This window comes from Mesocricetus auratus, unplaced genomic scaffold (assembly GCF_017639785.1).
Source record: "Mesocricetus auratus isolate SY011 unplaced genomic scaffold, BCM_Maur_2.0 Super-Scaffold_6730, whole genome shotgun sequence".
Classification (NCBI taxonomy): Eukaryota; Metazoa; Chordata; class Mammalia; order Rodentia; family Cricetidae; genus Mesocricetus; species Mesocricetus auratus.
Window position 1 is genome coordinate 111,957,152 of NW_024429184.1, and position 19,269 is coordinate 111,976,420.

The 19,269-nt window shown below is 42.0% G+C and overlaps 1 protein-coding gene and 1 long non-coding RNA gene across 9 annotated transcripts in view; one reads left to right on the forward strand and one right to left on the reverse strand.

Moving 5' to 3' along the window:
* The window catches only part of LOC121138878, a 31,122-nt gene extending 26,104 nt beyond the window's left edge, over positions 1-5,018 (reverse strand). For 2 of the 4 annotated variants that reach the window (XR_005875757.1, XR_005875759.1), the window contains exon 1: positions 4,872-5,017. This is a non-coding gene — a long non-coding RNA (uncharacterized LOC121138878). Of the gene's footprint in view, positions 1-2,270; positions 2,334-4,871 lie in introns of all 4 variants that reach the window. The other 2 variants (XR_005875760.1, XR_005875758.1) reach the window with 2 other exon arrangements.
* Positions 1-19,269, forward strand: part of Ppp2r2b (protein phosphatase 2 regulatory subunit Bbeta) — a 390,383-nt gene that overhangs the window by 94,857 nt on the left and 276,257 nt on the right. Inside the window, exon 1 of one of the 5 annotated variants that reach the window (XM_040741869.1) lies at positions 16,768-16,950. The exons of the other annotated variants lie outside the window; for them this stretch is intronic. The gene's annotated coding sequence lies outside the window, so the exon portion shown is untranslated. Of the gene's footprint in view, positions 1-16,767; positions 16,951-19,269 lie in introns of those variants that run through there. 5 annotated transcript variants of the gene reach the window in all.

Genomic DNA, 19,269 nt, shown 5'->3' on the forward strand with positions numbered 1-19,269 from the left:
AGCTAACCGGTGTTTGATTTTTCTCTTTAAAACCTGAGAACACAAAAGTTTAGCTAAAATCCCTTCACCCAGACACTTAATAACATTTTGATATTTATAATTCAAACATTTTTTCCTCTGTAAACATGATTTCATTCTCAGCAGCAATTTCACCTGATAGCCAATGTCCTGTTGATTTTTAAAAGATCACACAAAAAGTACTTTCTATTTAAATAAGCGTGTCTGCACTGTTGCCTTGAGCTGTCGTATGACTCTAATAGGAAGCGTGTCGTGAAGGTGATTTTGGTGACTTTGGGTTTTTTTTTTTGGGTTTTTTTTTTTTTTGCTGTGACTGTGTAAGCAGCTCTGCCATGGCACTCCCATAAACTCCTATGCTTATTTCCTTAGGCTCAGTGACGGGAGATAAAATTGCGGAGTCAGCATTTGCAGCATCTTTGAGGTTTACCTTGTAAGGGTAAGCTGCAGTAGGAAGGTGGAGAGGTCCACTTTCTCTTCCAGGGGTCTCACTGCTCTTTAGAAGTTCTGACTGTTCAGGGTGGGAGAGCCTATCACCATCAAGAATGCTCTCTGTAAAGACATATCTCTCCCGTGTTTCCTGTATCTGAAGGGAGACTGTATCAGGCTTTATAGAGTTGTTACAGATGAACTTTGCAATTTTTTTTTCCTTAAAAACACACGACGTAATCGATGTCCTTGTATTCCGAGGCAGCTGAGATGCAGTGAAGTGTGGCCCAACCTAAGGAATTTGAAGTGTTGGCCCAGCTTTCCCTGCCGCCCACTGAGCTTCTGGAACCTACAGCCCCTGCTAACCACTTTCAGCAAACTCAGAGTGTACAAAATCAATTCAACTCTTATTCATGTCGCCCAGCATATGGCTCAGGGAATACAGAGATGAGCACGACAGTGCTGAGAAAAACTTAATTAGAAAGGTCATTGCATTAAAACCAAGCAATGAATGTTACCTCTAACCCTTTGTGGAATAAGGCAGAATATACGTAAACCAAAATGTTATCCATATGGCAGACATGAATTTTACAGCATCTGTCCTGTGTGTTTCCTTGATTGTCACAGATAACAGAACTGGACTGAGTTACCAGCAACCCCAAGAGCAAGAGCCGGACACTCTGTGAATATGTGATTGCTCCTCCCTTTAATCCCTAGGATGCCCTTTTCCTTCTGGTCTTCACTTCGCCAACTCCTGTTCAGTCTCCAAAACGCCCCCTGAGAATCTGGTCTGGCCCCAACTCCCTTTCCCTGCCTTAGTCCACGCCACCCCCCCCCATGTCTCCACAGCACTGCTACAATGCTAAGTACTTAGGTGTCTGCTGAATATTGGTGTAGTCTAATATTGATGTAGCCTAAGCAAGGGGAGGTAGATTACATCATGCATGCTACATTCATGAGCAAGAACCTTGGGTAATACTGTTCTATCCAGGCCTGGCTCTGAGCACCTCTCAGGGTTTGGAGAAGTTCTTGTTGACCCAGTCTCTGTTATGGGAATACCGATTTTCTTATCTGCAACCGGAAGTTAGTATTTCCCAGTTCAAACAGTTGTCTGGAGAATGAACCCTGGTGAAGCACAAGAAGCATCTGGCGTGGGTGCTGTCCAGTGGGCTGGCTTGTTCTCTTCATCTCTCCTAGGGAACCAATGAGGTCTGAGGGACCATGATGGTCCCCAGCTACCTAATATATTCTCATTACATGTATGTTACAGTTTCCATGTAGAGACACTAAGTCCACAGCCTGAAGGATTTAAAAAATGAGAAAATAGTCCTTCTCTTCTAGGCTCAGAAAGAGCTTTTTAGCTTGGTGAGTGCCCTCCCACTCACTGTGGAAACAGCCTTTGTTTGTTTGAGACTACTGATGTGAAAAGCAATCAGAATGGCTGTGAGAATCTCAATAGGCAGGTTTTAAAAAGCAGCTATACATAATAAGAAATCTATGGCTGGTTCTTTGTTTTTGTTTTATCGCTTGCAGGATTTCTTAAGGATGATAGAAAAAAAATACCTCACACACCAGCTACCTCTACAAGATCATCAACTGATTTCATTTCCTCATTCCCACTCTAAGGGCTGTGTGCTGGGTTTTAGGGAACCTTACTAAGCAACATGAAAGACATTGGGTGTAACAATAGATACCCATATGAATAAAAGTCAAGGAACTTCCGTGCTTAGACTAGAAAATAATTACTGTCTCACAGCCAAACTCTCATAATGTATAAGCAGATGGGCCACAGGAAGGACCCTACTCTACAAATCAATGCACCTCACCTTGTTTGTGCGTAAACTGATGGCAGTAGAAGATTTGAGACACGATTCCTGGAATACCGTTGCCTAGAAGCATAAGAAAAGTGACAGCCAGAGCCCCCATTTGTTATACATCTTCCATTTACCAGGTGCTGTTCTCGGCAGTCCTATGGAGTAGTGTACCCCCCATTATACAGTTAAGAGAGAAAACTACTTGCCTAAATTGCTGGACAAGATTAGAGTCTGAAAATCCAATGTAGTTCTACCTAAATCTAAGCCTGTGAAGATGTCAGAAGTTAGGTCTCAGATTATTTTCAAATTATATTATTTGTCCTGCATTTCCCCTCTTATTAATACTCCCACCTTCCAAATAGCTCTCTTTTACTTTCAAGCCCATTTTCCCCTCTACTTTTTATTTTGCAAGGGGCAGGACTATCTCAGTGCACCTGTCGAGGTCAGAGTACAACTTCCAGAGTTGTTCTTTCTTTTCACTGTGTGGGTTTCCAAGGATTGAACCCAGGTCTTAGGCTTTTCCTTTCTCCCGAGTCATATCACTCATCCTAACATTTCTCTGTTTAAGTCAAATTCTGCATATGATAGACTATGTATAGTATCCTTTTTGAGCCTTGCTTATTTCGCTTAATATGGGGATCTCCAATTTTACCCATTACCCTGACAATAAGATTTTTTTGTTCTTCTTAGTAGATCAATAATACTGTATCATGTATGTAGTACATTGTTTTATCCATTCATGGGAACTTGGGTCTACTCTATGACATAGTGATTATGAACAGAGCTACATTGAAAATGGGCAAGCAGAAATATCTGTTGCATCCCGACTTTAATTCTTTTGAACATATGTCTAAGAGAGTCACAACTCAGTCACACAGTAGATTTTAGGTTTTTGAGGATGTTCCATGCTGATTTTCATAGGCACTGAACTAATTGGCATATGTATAGCAATGCATTAGGCCTCTTTTTCCACAGTCTCGCCAACGTTTGATGTCATTTGCTTTCTTGATGAGGATGGTCATTCTGACTTGGGAGATATGGAATATCAAAATCGCTTTACATTTTCATGTGTTTATCATCCATTCATTCTTCTTTTACCAATGGCTGTTCAATGTTGAATGGCTGGGTTCCTTTGTTTATGAAATTTTTGAGTTCATCATATATTCTTGTCAGATGAACAGCCGGGAAGGTTTTCTTCCACTCTGTAGGCAGTCTCTTCACTGTGGCTGTCCCCTTTTTTACTGTGCTAAAGCCTTTTGATCTCAGCAACCTTGTTTGTTAGTTAATTCCTACAGTTCTTTCTTAACTACTGGAATCCATTTCACAAAGCCCTTGCTACTGGTGCCTGTGATTCTAAGTGCCCCCCCATCCACCTTATCTTTAGCAGTTTCCAAGATTTAGGTCTTATGCTAAGGTCTTTGATGCATTTCGAATAGATTTTTGTACAGGGGGAGATGTGTACTTTTACTCCTCTACACAGGAATATCTGATTTTCCAGGCAGTACATGCTGAAGAGGCTCCCTTTCTCCAGGCCATGTTTTTGGCCCCTTTGTTGAAAATCAGGTGTCAATGGCAATATAGGTTTATTTCTAAGTCCTACCTTATTCTATGAAACTACTGCCATAAGAAGGCTGTCATTTGTATGTCTAGTTTTGTATCAGTACCATGATGTCAATGCTACCTAGCAATATTTGGGGAGCTTGCAGCGGTGGCTGCTCTCTGCAATACTGTCAGTATCTCAGAGCTCAATAGCTGAGGATGACCTTGGACTTCCATGTGTGTCTGGGGGTGAGCATGCATCATGACACATGTGAAAGTCAGGGGACAACTTGGAGTTGGTTCTCTTCTTTCATCATGAGGGTTCTGAGGATTAAACTCAAGCTACAGCCTTGGTAGCAAATGCCTTTACCTATGGACCATCCTGCCAGCTTGACTGAGTTCTGACCCCCCCTTCCCCGCCTCCTTTTTCTGGGACTTTAGGTGTGTGCACCACACCTGGTTTATGCAGTGCAGGGGGTCAAACTTAGGACTTTGCATGCTAAGTGAGCATCCTACTGTGCTTTATTCCCCAGCCGTTCTAATGATATTTTCTACTTTTTTCCAAACTTTACATGAAGCACATACGGAGCTTCCTTGAGCTCCTCCAGCATGCTATCAAATATTTCTGTTTCCTCTCCTTCCCTGTCTACTTCCGGTCCTCTTTCTGGTGGGGTACTGATAAGTTTTTGTTGCTGTTGTCAACTTGACACAAGCAAGAGTCATCTGGGAAGAGGGAGTTGCAATGAGAAAGTGCCTCCCTCAGATTGGCCAGTAGGCAAGTTTGTAGATAACTTTCTTCATTAATAACTGATATGGGAGGCTTGTCAATGCTGCCTTCAGCAGGTGGTCCTAGAACTTGTGAAAACACAGGCTGAGCAAGTCTATAAGCAGCGCTTCCCTGTGATCTCTGCTTCAGTTCCAGCCTCCTCACTCCTGCCCCCTTGAGCTTCCACTTGGCTTCCCTCAGTGACAGGCAATGACTGGGACTTGTAAGCCAAATGAACCCTTTCCTTCCCAAGCTGCTTTTGGTCCTGGTGTTCATCACAACAATAGAAAGCACATTAGGATACCTACCTAACACTGCAGGCCATGGCTAACATACTGCTTCCTCGGAGACTTTATGAGAGTTCACCACCTCTCCACATGTTGCCAACAGCTGCTGCTAAATGATCCAGGCACCTTCCTCTTCTCCATGGGAGCTGGGTCACGTGACACAGTTAGGTGGTGTGTAGTTGCCACACCCTGCATTGTGATGACAATCCAGTCATGCTGCTGTCATGAATCCCATTTCTGTTTATATGAAACAAAAACGTATTTCCCACAGTACCAGAAATTCCTGATATCAAGGAGTTATCTGATTTGGTGGCACTTAAGGGTCAGTTCTGTGGCTCATGGACATCATCATCACATGATGAAAAGAGGCCAAGCTCTTTCTAGGTCTTCATTGTAAGGATTTAAATTCCATTCATAAGGTATCCCATGCTCCCATGACTGGTGTCATCTCAAAGTTCTCACTTCCTGAAGCCATCACCTTGTGTGTCAGGATTTCAACACAGTAAATTTGGAGGGATGTGGGGACACTTTAAGTGCTTTAAGGACTAGGTCTAAATCTACAAAAATCATTGCTGTGCCTGGAAAATAGAAAAACTTAGTCATGACTTGCAGTAGTGGTGCACACCTTTAAATCCCAGCACTTGAGAGGCAGAGACAGGCAGATCTCTGTGAGTTGGAGACCACCCTGGTCTACAAGCGCTAGTTCTAGGACAGGCTCCAGAGCTACATAGGGAAACCCTGTCTCAAAAATCCAAAAAGAAAATAAAAAAGGGAAGGGAAGGGAAAGGAAAGGAAAGGAAGGGAAGGGAAGAGAAGAGAAGAGAAGAGAAGAGAAGAGAAGAGAAAAGCTGTAATAAATCAATTCATACATGAATCAATGACCAGTGGTAGTCTAGATATCCCCTATGTGGAAGGAAGTGGCCATAGGGTGGGAGGCTTGGGGAATGGTGGAGGGGGGTTGGGAGAGGGAACTGGGATTGACATGTGAAACAAGCTATTTAAAATTAAAATAATAAAAAAAGAAATTCCTTGCAATCAGAGTGATGACTCCAGCCATCCTTCCATACCAGTATTGAGACCTACCTTCTTCATACTTTCACATCTGGCCCTCCTTAAATACACATGTCATTAAGGGGGAGACCTGGAGGAATGTGTTTTATGCTATGGGAACAATAGCCTTGCCTCACCACGACCACACCTTCCACTCAAATAATGTTTGCTCTTTGATAGCTCTTTCATCTCTGGTGAAACAGGATACAACTTTCAAATATTTAATTTTAAGATTGAAGCTATAACTAGACCTAAACAAATTTCACATACATTCTTTGAGGCCAATGACCCCAGCACCCCTACACACACACATACACACACACACACACACACACACACACACACACACACACACACAGTGTCTCATAACTCCAGGACACCTCTGAGCATCTATTTGTCACTATAAGCCAAAGGCTCTAGTATGGGTTTCATCTTGCCTCTGTTTGGAGGCTTGTTAATCTTCTCAAAGTAGATGGAAATCTTACAACAAAGCAAAGAGTGTTCATTAATACTATTACAAGTGCAGTTGGTGATAGTTTTTTTTCTTTTGTTTTTCTTTAAGAATGGAGCACCAAGGCCAAACTAATTATCTGTTGGAAAAGTGGGGGGAAATCCCAAATAGTCATTTTAAGTATTTTTTTTCCCAAAGAAATAATTAAGGTGCCGTGTTGACCTGCTTTCTAACCAGAGGCTGGGATCCCTGGATACAGACTTTGTGCTATTCTTCTTAACCAGAGAGCAACTTGGGCATTTTTCCAGGCTACTCCTCAAGGATCTAGTATGTTAATTGAAAGAAAAAAACCTAGAAAAATAACTTTACAAGCAAACAGTTCATCCAATTGGAAACACATGGGAACATCTTCCAACTCTTTTTACTTCCAAAATCAGCTGCTGAAGCAAAGCAGAGAAAAAGTGCAGAATTTCCCAAAGCCAAGACAGAATTAGTTACTATTCCCAGGTAGAATACGACCAGCTGTAATTAAAGCTGCATATACTCTCATTCCCACGTGGACATTTTGGTACACATCATGAAGCTGTATGTAGAGACACACTGCCCCTCTGATTCCTAGGCCCCCCTTAATGCACCAGCAGCTGTAGTGCCCCTGATGGATGGAGCTCCTCCTTGAGGAGCTAACTCTCCCTGGGAGACATCTGAGGTGGCTTGTAGATGTGTCCTCACTGTGCTGTGACCTTGTTGATCACAATCAGAAGTGTGTGTGCAAGGCAGCACACGATGGGGAGGAGAGGATTTGGCCCCTGGAAGGCTGACCACCTCAGACTTTTTATAGCATCGATTGTCCAACGGCTTAATATCTTAGATACCTCAATTTAATCCCTTAAAAGAAGGATGGAAGCCTGAAGGAGTGAGACATCGATAAACTGATAGAGACAGACCAATGAATTTGAAATGGAAATCCCAATTCACTGGAGATGGATTTGAACTACTACAAGGAGGAACTACACAAAGAGTGATATGATGTGCATTGTTACTCAACAGATGGATTGAGCGTTCCCAAACGAATGAGCACAAACATACTAAGGGAGATTCAGAGTGTGAAATTCCCTTGAAGCCTAGGGAAGATTGGCAGGGAATGTTCCAGGCTGTGCTAGTGACCAGATCCAGGTGAGCTGAAAGGCTGGAGAAGGGAGTTTAGTTCAGTCCCTCCGTTCACACATGCACCTATGTATGCACACTCACCTGTCTGAGCACCCACAATTAGCTTCTTACTAACAATCCACACAGACTTAAGGAAGCACCTTCTTCATTAGTCTGTGACTAAGATAACCATAACCACGGTATGTTTTTCATTTGGGTACCTGCATTGTCTGCTAGAGAAGAGCAGGGTAAGTCCTCCAAGCTCACTTTGAACAATTGCAGTTATTTCAGCTGTCAGCCAGGCTTTTTACCACAGCTACTGCTAAAAGGGCCAAACTGGTCTGAATTCCTTCCCCAAAACTTCTTGCCTTCCCTGAGGATAACAAAATGCTTAAAAAGATAAGAATCTGATAGAAAAGGAAATTTTAAAGTACATCCTTCTTTAACACAAACAAAAAAATTGTTAAATTTTTTATTAGAAAGTGCCTTTGGTCCAGCCTAAGTCAGATGAGGAAGTTTTGCTATTTAGAGAGAGTAGAGCCTGCAAAGTGGTTTGGCAGGTGAAGGTGCCTACCCTACCTCCAGCCTGAGACCTGAGTTCGCTCTCCCAGATCCCAGGATGGAAGGAGACAACCGACTCCTGTGAGTTGTCCCCTGACTCACACACACACACACATACACACACACACACACACACACAAATACACACACACATGTACACAGATACACACACAAACACACATACCTATATACACACATACACAAATACACATGTACATATACACACATACACATACATAGACACACTTATACACACAAACACACACACATACACACATATACACACACAAGAACTAAGTGCTTTTAAAAAGAGAGAGATTATTAGGAAAGACTATTATTTCTGAGAAGGTATGTTATACATTCTCAACAAAATGTTTCCTCAAAACTGCAGGGAGATCAGCGGCTTCTTACCTTCATTTCCCATTGTGTGGCAAAAGATTAACATGCAGGTTAAGTCTGCATTGGGAAAGATTAAGATGGGAAACAAAAGCATGCCCCCATATAATATTTCTCTCCCATTTCTGCTTGTCTGTGCATTATTGCAGAAGGCTCTGGCTTGGGTTACAGAGATATCACAGTCCCCTTTGATCTCTAGCCACTAAGAAACCACAAAAAGAGATTCTTGGCACAACAGGGAAGACAATTTCTAGGCTATTCTGGCAAGGCCAAATGAGCACCAAGGAGAATTTGCCACTGGCAAGTCACTGACCACAGGGAAGGTTTTTTTTTTTCTGAAAAAGGACTTAATTATGGCATGTGGCATTTGATAAGCATTTTCTTGATGTTTAGTTACACCCAAGAGATTACTCTGTGCCCTTCATAAGAAGAGCAGTAGGCAGAAAAAAATGCAGAAAAGAAGAATTCTGGGCTAACAAGCCAGCAAGAGAAAGAAGCATAGGCCTCACAAGAATGAGGCCAGTAACAATGACAGTGACAGCCAGTGATGGCCCTGGCTTCTGCATTCTCAAGTCAGATTCCCATAGCTTCTGAGTTGATAGTTCACATTCATTTTGTGTGTGTGCCTTTGTGAGCAATGCAAACCAAAGATCCTTCCCTTGCCCCAAGAAACCTGTTCAAGCAGGCTGGCTAATTCTCCCCAAGTCGAGAGACTGTGCTAATTAGCTCTCTCTTCCCCATAGCCACTCCCCTTCCTCCAGCCCACTAGAAAGAGAGTATGGGTTGCGTTTTCCTCCCCCAAATGAAGGCCCAGAGGTGCTGGTCTGTATATGGCAAGAAAGATGCTATTTGTGACCTATCGTCTCCTTAGCCAGTCACCCAGACTCCCCCTCCATCCTGAACAAGGGAAGAGTATTTTCCCTGCTGCCTTTCCATTCCTCCATGGCTGCTTGCTTGACTGGCTCCTCACCATTCAGCTCTCAATATCTGTAAGAATCCCCTGCTCTGAGAAGCCACCTGGGATATCCAGTCCGAAGCAGTTCCTGCTCCTTTCTTATAGCACGTAGCCCTGATTTATGCTCCTCATAATAGAGTGACTAATCAGAAACTGTCCCTCGATTGGTTTATACGTTCTTAATCTGCCTCCTGCCTACAGAATGAAACTTCACGAGGCAAAGGGCCACCTTCTAGTCTATATCCTCAGCATCTAATACTTGGAATACAAATAGATGTTTAGTTTAACAAAAATGATGGGAGTGCTTACCATATTTACCCTGATGATTCATCTTGGTTAGTCCTAGTCCAGTACTGGGATATAGATACGATTCCCATGTAGCAAATAAAGGAACTGAAGTTCAGGGATACGGAATAGCTCCTGGAAAAGGTACAGCCCATGTAAGTCTCTTTCCAGAGCCTAACTTTGCAGCTGGCACTCACTTTCCTAGTACACTTGAATATAGGTTTTTTTTATTTGAGCTTATGTTGAAAACAATTTTAATTAAACTTAGTGTTTGTCTGCAAGACTTCTCAGAACTTCAAAACCACACAAATCAAAATACTACATGGATCGCCAAGATTAAGATAAAATATCCATCATTTCCCAACAAAATTCATTTCTCCCATCCTTATTCCTCCTCCTGCCTCTCTCCTTCTTTTAAAACATGAATTCTTCGAGATTTCTTCAAAACATGTTTCCCTAGAAGTTCCTTTGGTAACTGTTGTGTGATTTAAAAATATAAATCTGGGAAGGACTAGTAACTGGGTGTGATTTTAAAATCACGAAAACAGATTTAGAAATGACCACAAGAATGGAAGCAGACATCTGGGAAAATAGTAAAGTTGGTACACCTGGTGCCCAAGTAAAGCAAGTCAAAATTAACCCAAGGCCTTGGGCCGACATGTGGATACACTGAAGAGGTATGTGATGGCTGTCTAGAGATCTGATTGAGGAGGTCCCTTAGGTCAAGTCCAGACTTACTGGAAAAGAACGTCAACATTGATTACCAGGATCTACACTGTTATAGAGCAATGAGAGACAGGAAGCAGGCTCTCAGTAACCCTCTGCTATCCCATGCCTAGAAGAAAGGCTTGGCCGTAAGACTGTACAGCAAGATGTTTAGGGCGCTCATCCAGTTTAGCTGGTTCACTGTATGGGTAGTATATGATTTGTTGCTCAAGTTATCTCACATGCCTAAGAGAAATCTTATTGCACCCAAGCCATCAGTATATATGGGACTCAAAGAGATGAAAGGGCATCTGTGACAGAAGAAGAAAAATAATGGGCAAAGTCAAAACCCAAGGCAGAGTACAGGACTTGTAGCTATTGCCCTGTCATGAAATAGAATAAATCCGTTCCCCAAAATAAAACATTGGTATCCACATCCATTAGATGCTTTGAAAATCAATCAGTATGTACAATAGTATGAGAACTGTTTCTGCTTTTTAAATTTTTGGAATTGCTCAGATGTAAGAGTATACACCTTTAATCCCAACCTCTTGAAGATCTGGGGCAAGAAGATAGCAAACTCTAGACTAGCTGAGGCTACCTAGTGAGACCCAACCTGTCTTAATTTCTTTTCTATTGCTGTGATAAGACATCATGGTCAAGGCAACTTATAAAGAAGGTGTTTAATTTGGGCTTACGGTTTCAGAGGGTTAGAGTTCACAATAGTGGAGCAAAGGTGTGTCTGTTGAGAGCTCACCTCTCAAACCACAGATGGGAGGCACGAAGCACACACTGGGATTGGTATGCATCCTTGGAAACCTCCAGGCTCTTCCCAGTGCTGTACTTCCTCAAACCAGATAGCAACCTCCTAGTCATTCCCAAAGAGTCCCCCCAACTGGGGACCAAGTATTCAAATATATGCACCTATGGGAGTCATTCTCATTCAAGACACACACTATCCTAAACAAATAAACAAACACACTGAGGTTTGTATCGGAATAGTATGTATTTGAGATGGTGTAGCCTAAAGCATCTCTCACCCCCCCCCACTCTAGCATGTATATTCTGACAAAGTGGGCCAAGTCCTGGTGACCAACAGCTTTTCTGTAGACAGGACTCAGGCATTTGAAGAAGTTAATAGTGTATGTACTCAGCCCAGAAATGATGGTCTTGGAAGAAGGTGGGTTGAGAGGGTCATTGGCTACCCTAACCTGAGGTCACATTTGCATCTGGGAACTGTTCCGTTGCCTGAAGCTCTGCCCATGGAGACACTAGAGGGAAAATAAACCTCCCCATGCTCCTGGTTAATATCATGTACATGTGAGTCATAAAAGAATCCAACAGAAACCAAAACTGGACAAGGCTTGACGACGAAGCCTAAACTTGAATATCTGCCTCTGCCACAAAGAGCATCCCCTGCAAAGATGGAGGTCCCAGTGGTTCAGGGTTTCAGGGCACAAATTAAAAATACACGGTCATTGGTAGGCATAAAAATCACAGTCATAGGTAGGCATAAAAATACACAGTCATTGGTAGGCATAAAAATACACAGTCATTGGTAGGCATAAGAGGAGCAGATTTAGTCTGGGGAAACTATAAGCATAAATCATAGTGTCCATGAAGGAAAAGGATATCAGAACTCAGAACTCAAGAGTAACATGATCAGAAAGGTCCCATTTAAAAAATAATACTGCTGTGTGCCAAGCAAGTGTGGTCCACATTCAAGAAAAGTAGCCAGCAATCGTGACAATGTTACAAGATGTTAGCAGACAAAGGCTTCAAAGTAAATATTTTTTAAAAAACTAAAGCACACTGTCATGAAAGAATTAAAAGACAGCGGAGTAACAGCAGGTCAACAAATAGAGGTCTCTAATAACGACATAGAGATGACCAAGATGTGGCAAATGGAACTTCTAGGAGCAGGAGAAACAATGGATATGAGAAAATCCACTAGAGATCTCTCATATTCTTTCCCTTGATGACCACTGTTGTTTATGTTTGAAGTAATAGCAGGCTTGAGAGAAGACTCGGTGAGCCATAAATCAATAGAAGTAAGATAACCGACCTCAGTGGGCCAAGACAGATTACCAGTCATGAAATAAGTCTCACAGGAGAGAAAAGAAACACACAGCAAAATTCACTGAAAGCCAGAGATGCGTACATCTCTAATCCTAACACTTGGGAGGCAGAAGCAGGAGGATTGCTATGAGTTGGAGGTCAGCCTACTTTATATAGTGTGTTCTGCTCAAGCCGGGTTACAAAATGAGACCCAGTCTACAGAAGAGAAGAGGGAATATAAGGATGGGGGAGGGGGAAGAAAACAGTATAAAACTTCCATATTTGTTTCTTATTAAAGAATTCATGTATCTGAGAATCTTAAAGAAACAAAAGAACTTTAACTGCAAATAGGTTTAACCCCTTTACCATCCTGGCCAAACTGAGAGCCAAATCTCAAAAGAAATTCGCTCGTTGAAAGCAGCAAGAGAAAAGTGACTCGTTGCAGAGAGGTGAATATCAGTACAGCCAAGTTGCTGTCATCCAAAGCCACTGGTGGCAGAAGACAGACGGTGACACACCCACAGTACAGGAAGAAAACACTGTCAAACAGGAATTCTGTGTCAAACAGAACTGTTCTTCGACGACATGAGCAAAACCTTCGCAGATCACCAGGCACTTGAGTGTGTGAGTTTCTAGCAGATGTGTCTGATGAGAACAGATGAAGGGAGGAAGCTCTGCACATGTGACATCAGAAGGTGACATGGATCCACAGGAAGAAAGGAAGGCTTCACGTGATAAATACAAGACTTGGTGTAAAAGAATACATTTGTATCATTTCCCCCAGTTTCTTTAAAGGATGTAGGCTTCTGTTGGAACCATTTTAATATTGTGGTGTTAAGTCTATGATGTCTATAATAGTAATAGCACAAGGGTGAAACAGGGGGTGGATTACATTGTAGCAAAGATCTTGTTTTAATCTTAATTAATCAGGAGAAGGCAGTGACACTTAGTAATAGTACAAGCCCAGAGCAAATGCCACAAAGGGAACACAAAAATAGAGCAAATGGGAATGAGGAGATGGCTCAATAGATAAAGCAGTTGCCATACAAACATGGGAACAGGGATTTGGATCCCTAGAAAGTCACAAAAAGTTGCATGTGCCATCCCAACATGCCTATGACAAGATCAGGTATGGAGACAAGAACACCTGTAAAAATTTGTCCATCAGCTAACCCAGTGTATACACATGAAGATGGTTGTCCTGGTTATTTATTTATTTATTTATTTATTTATTCATTTATTCATTTATTCATTCATTTATTTTGTCTGTCAATTAGACACAAGCTACAGTTACCTCAGTTGAGAAAAGTCATCATTGGTTGCCTGCAGGCAAATCCTGCAGGGGATTTTCTTGATTAAAGATTGATGTGAGAGGCCCTGCCCACTGTGGGTGGTGCCACCCTTAGGCAGGTAGTCCTGGGGTACATGAGAAAGCCAACAAGGCAAGCCAGTAAGCAGCCACACTCCTTGGCTTCTACTTTGGTTTCTGTTTTGCTTGACCCTGACTGACTGTTACCTGGAAGTGTAAGCTGAAATAAACCCTTTATGACTCAAGTTGCTTTTGGTCATGATCTTTACTAAGACAACAGGGAACAACAGACCCCCACCTCAAACAAGGTGGAAGGATGAAACTAAAACCTGATATTATCTTTTGATGTGATGTGATGTCACACACACACACACACACACACACGAATATGCACTATAGGTACATATGCACTGCACATGCATTGTATACACATAAAGAGACATAGAGTGAACAGAAAACTACAAAGGCTCACTAAGAGTATTTATTCAACAAAAATGTTATAATCAAGGAGATACAAGTGGTCAGAAAGCCTAAGAAGTCATCGGACCATCAAAGAGGAATCTGGCAGAATCTCTGTTCTTCCCTCATGTGGTTTCAATGTAGATGGCAGTGGAGATTAATAATATTTATAATAAGGACTGCCTATAGAATTGTTAACCCAGGGCAAAAAAATGTAGGGCCCCTCATTCAAAATGGATTTCAAATTTCAAGGTGGGGGGCAATAGGTCATTAAGTCAAGCACAGTGTCCTTCTGGTCACAAGACTCTTCACCGTCTTTACCATGAAACTGGACCTGAAAGCAAGCAGGAACTAATGCTGCCTCATTGCCCCACTCTCTGAATAAATGCCTTGGGAGATCCAATGCCTTTTGCTTTTGATACTCCTGTTTTTTCTATACTTGTAAATAATGTCCAGCATTAGGCACAGGGCATCCTTTGTAAATACAACTTAGAAAGATCAAGTCCCAGCCGTCCCACCAACATAAGGCAGTGATGTTTGCACACACTCTGCTGCAGATTGGTGTGGGTTAGCGCTTGTGAGTCCCTCCTTTGTCTACTCACCACTGAAATTCTCTAGGGTTGCTGTTATTGTAAGCAAATGCAGTGTGGCCAACTCAGAGAAGTAGCCTTCATTCCTTCTTCCTTCCCTCCTTCCTTCCTTCCTTTCTTCTTCCTTCCCCCTTCCCTCCCTCCCTTTTAATTATACCGTATTGTACTATATTTTATCATTTAAAACAATTTTTAAAATTAAATATAGTTTGATCATATTCTTCCCTTCCCCCAAGCCCTTCCAGATATCCTCCATACCCACCAACTTTAAATTCTTTCTAAAAAAAAAACATTAAAATCCAATATAACAACAACCCCCCCAAAAAAACAAGAACACAAAACAAATCGTGCCAAAAATGAAAGGAAAACAAAACCCATAAAACTGTAACCAAATAAAAGCACACAAAAGAAACTGTGTGGTCTATCCCATGTTGGTCAACTACTCCTGAACATGAGGCCTGTCCTGGGGTGGTTGGCATACCCCATGTCACTCCATTGGAGGAAAACTGATTTTCCTTTCCAGGCACAAATGATTGTTCAGTTGTTAACCTTTACCCTAGCAGTTGCATTTTCTTTCATTTTTTAAAAACATAAAAAATAGCACATAATAAGATAAAAAAAACCTATCACACCAAAGTTGGACAAGACAAACCAACAGAAGGAAGTGCCAGCTAGCAGGCACAAGAGTCAGAGACGCACTCATTCACTCACTTAGGTGTCCCATAAGAACTCTAAACTGGTAGCCATCACATATATGCAGATGAACTGGTGCAGACCCATGCAGGCCCTGTGTGTGCTGTTTCAGTATGAGTTCGTATGAGCTTTGGTTGTGATGATTTACAGGGTCTTGTTTTCTTGGTATCCTCCGTCCTCTCTGGTTCTTACACTCTTTTCACCTTCTCTTCTGTGGAGTTACCTGAGCTCTAGAGACAGGGACTTCATGAAAGCATCCCATATAGGACTGAGAGAACACTCATTTTCTAAGTAACTGATAGTTGTCCATTCATCTGGAAACATTTAATATAAACGATACCCTGGCAGGGGCCCCATGGTTTTTGCTGCAGTGGGCTGGCCTGCTTGTGAATGTGGCTATGACGTCTGGTCCCATGGTAATGATCTCATCACATCTTCACAATCAGGCTTTGTGACAACCATAGACAAAAAGCACTGGGGAGGCTTCACTAGCATCAACATACATGACAGTACTGTGTGATCATACTTAAAACATGTAAGCCAGTTTTAGCAGCCAGGCTTTCCTGGCTGAGAACTGGGATAAGCCACTAAGGAAAACTCTCTGATCCTTCAGACCACTGTGAGGTTTGTATTTCTGGGGTAGTGGGGGGTGGTGACAATGAGCAGGAACTGTCACTTGTGTTTATTAAAAATCTTTCCATTTCTGAGTCAGAGAAAATCTGAACCTCAAAACCATCTTGATCAAAAGAGAATCACAACTCTCTTTCATAGAAAAACCCAGAAAAGGCTTTGGAACAAGGCTTGATTAGGTGGTTTCACTAATCATCCAAACCAATTCCTTTCCAAGTTTGTTCTTAAGATTTTTACAGTATCTTTCTTATTCTGGAAGTTGGATTTCTTCATGGTTCCAAAATCACCCAATAACTTTTCCTTTCTACATGATTGTTCAGTAAGGAGGAAGAAACGTCTTTGTTGCTGAATTTACAAATCTAGAAGCATTTTTTTTCTTCCAAGTGCTGACTGGTGTGAACCAGCCATAGTTCTATTCTAGAGGTAAGAGTCAAGGGCAAAGCCTCCAAGTCCACGGGATGCATGGCAGAAGTATGATGATCAGGATGGAAGAAAATTCTGTGTACCGAGAGTATGAAACCAGCAAAAGCCCCTTACCCCATCAGCAGGAAACATTGACTATTGTGAAGTCAGTGGCCAATAGGTTCTGGGCTCTTGTCCTGTCAGACCAGACTGCCCATGATGCTGAAGAGAGCTGGGAGGAAGTCAGGGACACTGGGCTGCCTCCTACCAACTAGTCTGCAACCCAACATGTGAGTAACCCCAGAACAACAACAGAAGAGAGAGACCAATTGTGAATGTCACCCTGACAGATGCGGAGCTAGAAAGGAGAGCCCCGGAGAGATGATTATATTAACAACAGCCACAAAAAGGTAAGAGGAGCCTTCCAGGAAAACAAGTAGTAACAGGGCAAACGATAGCATTGGACAGCAAATGAGCCTGGTAAAAATGAACACGCAGGCAGAAACTACAGATAAGGATGCAGCTCGCATCAGTGTCTGTTAATGCCGAGCCCTGACCTAGGCACTGCTTGGAGCAGGTACAAGTCATGCATACATGCATATAAGCCTAGTGTTTCAGAGAGCAGACTGAGAAGCTTCCACATTTAGAAACAAGTCCAAGCTTTGTCATTCATCCTCAGGGAAGTGCCATACTCAATGCGAGGATGTGGCACTGTGAATTCTGAAAATGAAGTGACATGTCTCAAAGAATTAGCGGCTGAGAAAATTAAAGCATGCATCCAAGTGACTGGTACACTCAACGTCACTAGAAATGGTACTTAGTCATGGTTTGTTGTCATTGCTGGATGTTGTTGTTGTTGCCGCTAAGAGATTCAGAAGAGGTGGTCTCTGTTCTCAAGGTGCCTGTCCCAAGCTGTGAGACATTTGGGTAATGACTGTCACAAGAGAGGCAGAGATGAAATGACGCGCGCACAGGAAGATGAAATTCCTTCTCTGTATTAGGAGCTGAGAAACTTCACAGAACGCTGCGGGTAGGCTAGGGCTTAACTGGAAGTGACATTCTTTGGGAACTTTTTTCTTGCACCTTTTCATGAGACCAAATCTTAAGCTTCAGGACAGGGCTCTGAGAAACAAACACCTGGGCCACATCACTTGCATGAATGCCTTCTCTAGAGAGAGAGGTGCTGCGTGTCTCCTCTGCTCTGTCCTCCCTCACACGGGAGATGGTATCGCTGCTGCCTGCCCACGTGGCAAAAGGAGTGGCTATTTGATTCATGGTTTAGTTGGGGCTATTAGATTGTTCTCCCAAAGGCATTTGATAATCTGTTTAACCGAACACAGTCATTTGTCTTGTTTGCTGACTACTTAGCAGATGGAATTGTGATCTGGGTAATTATTATATGGACATTAATAAGACATATATTTTATTAATTAGTACTTCATGAGGTGTATTCTTAAAAATTCTAGATGGTTTGCAAATAATGAGTCACTGGTGGTGCTAGCTTTTCAAATAAGCATTTGGAGGTTGTTTATTTGCTTCTGGGGATTTTTCAGAACTCAAGAACAAAGGCCACAGACAACACATTGTGCCCTGCACCCTAAAAAAAGCTGATTTTTTCAGAAATAGTTTAATTTAAAGAAATAGTCACATACATAGTTTATTCCATTTAAATTTTCTTCAAAGAGGTTTTGATGGTCAAAGAGTAAATTAAAAATTATAAATTATGCCTGAAAAATAGCTCTCTAATATAATGAAAGCATATTTGGGCATTTAAAAAAGATGGGTGTATATAGCTAACATAGTAACTCACTCTTCATATACAAACACACATGCACACACACACACACATATATACAATACACATACATACATACAATAAGCATATACATGCACACACATATATACATACTAATATACATATGCATTACACATACACACATATGCATATAAAAGCACACACTGGCACACATAAACACAAACATGTATATACATTCATATGCATACATAAAATGCTCCAGGTTGAGAGCAGGCTGCTCTGGGCCTCCCTGCCTATGGCCAGCCTTGTCTTCTCTTGTCTCCATACATCGGCAAGCCTCTGAAGTCTGTCTTCTGACAGAGACTGACAGAGCAGCAAAGAACAGCGCCTGTGCTGGGATACCTCAGGTGGAAAGTGCTTGTGAACAAAATGATCAGGTTATGTACATTATCGCTGCCTCCCTGAAGAACCCATTGAGCAGCTCTCAGGAGAGTGCATCTTCCACCAAAGACCTGCATCCTACACTGTTTTCTCCTGTCTGCACACACCATGTTTGATGCTTCAAGTTCATTTCCCCTGGTTATGTATGTCCTGAGCTCTGCCCAGCTGGGTGAAGGTGTTACTGTGTATAACAAAGACAGCCCACATGCAGAGTTTGTAATCCATGTTACTAGTTATGGGAGCAAACACAGTACTACTTTGTTTCTCCACAAATTTTAAGCCAACAAATAGAAACAAAAGAATGTTTCAGGGTGCAGAAAAGAGGCAAGAGCACCTGGATTCTTTCTCGAAGCAGTGACATCAGACTGCTGTTTCGGATAGAAAGAAACCCAAATAATCCCTAATAATCGCAAATTATCTACTTTGCCAGCATTTTATCAGTTCTCACTAAAGTATCTTTGGTAATTACTCATGTTTAGAAGTCCATTATATAGACAAACAAATTCATGATGGGGACATTATGGAAAGTGAC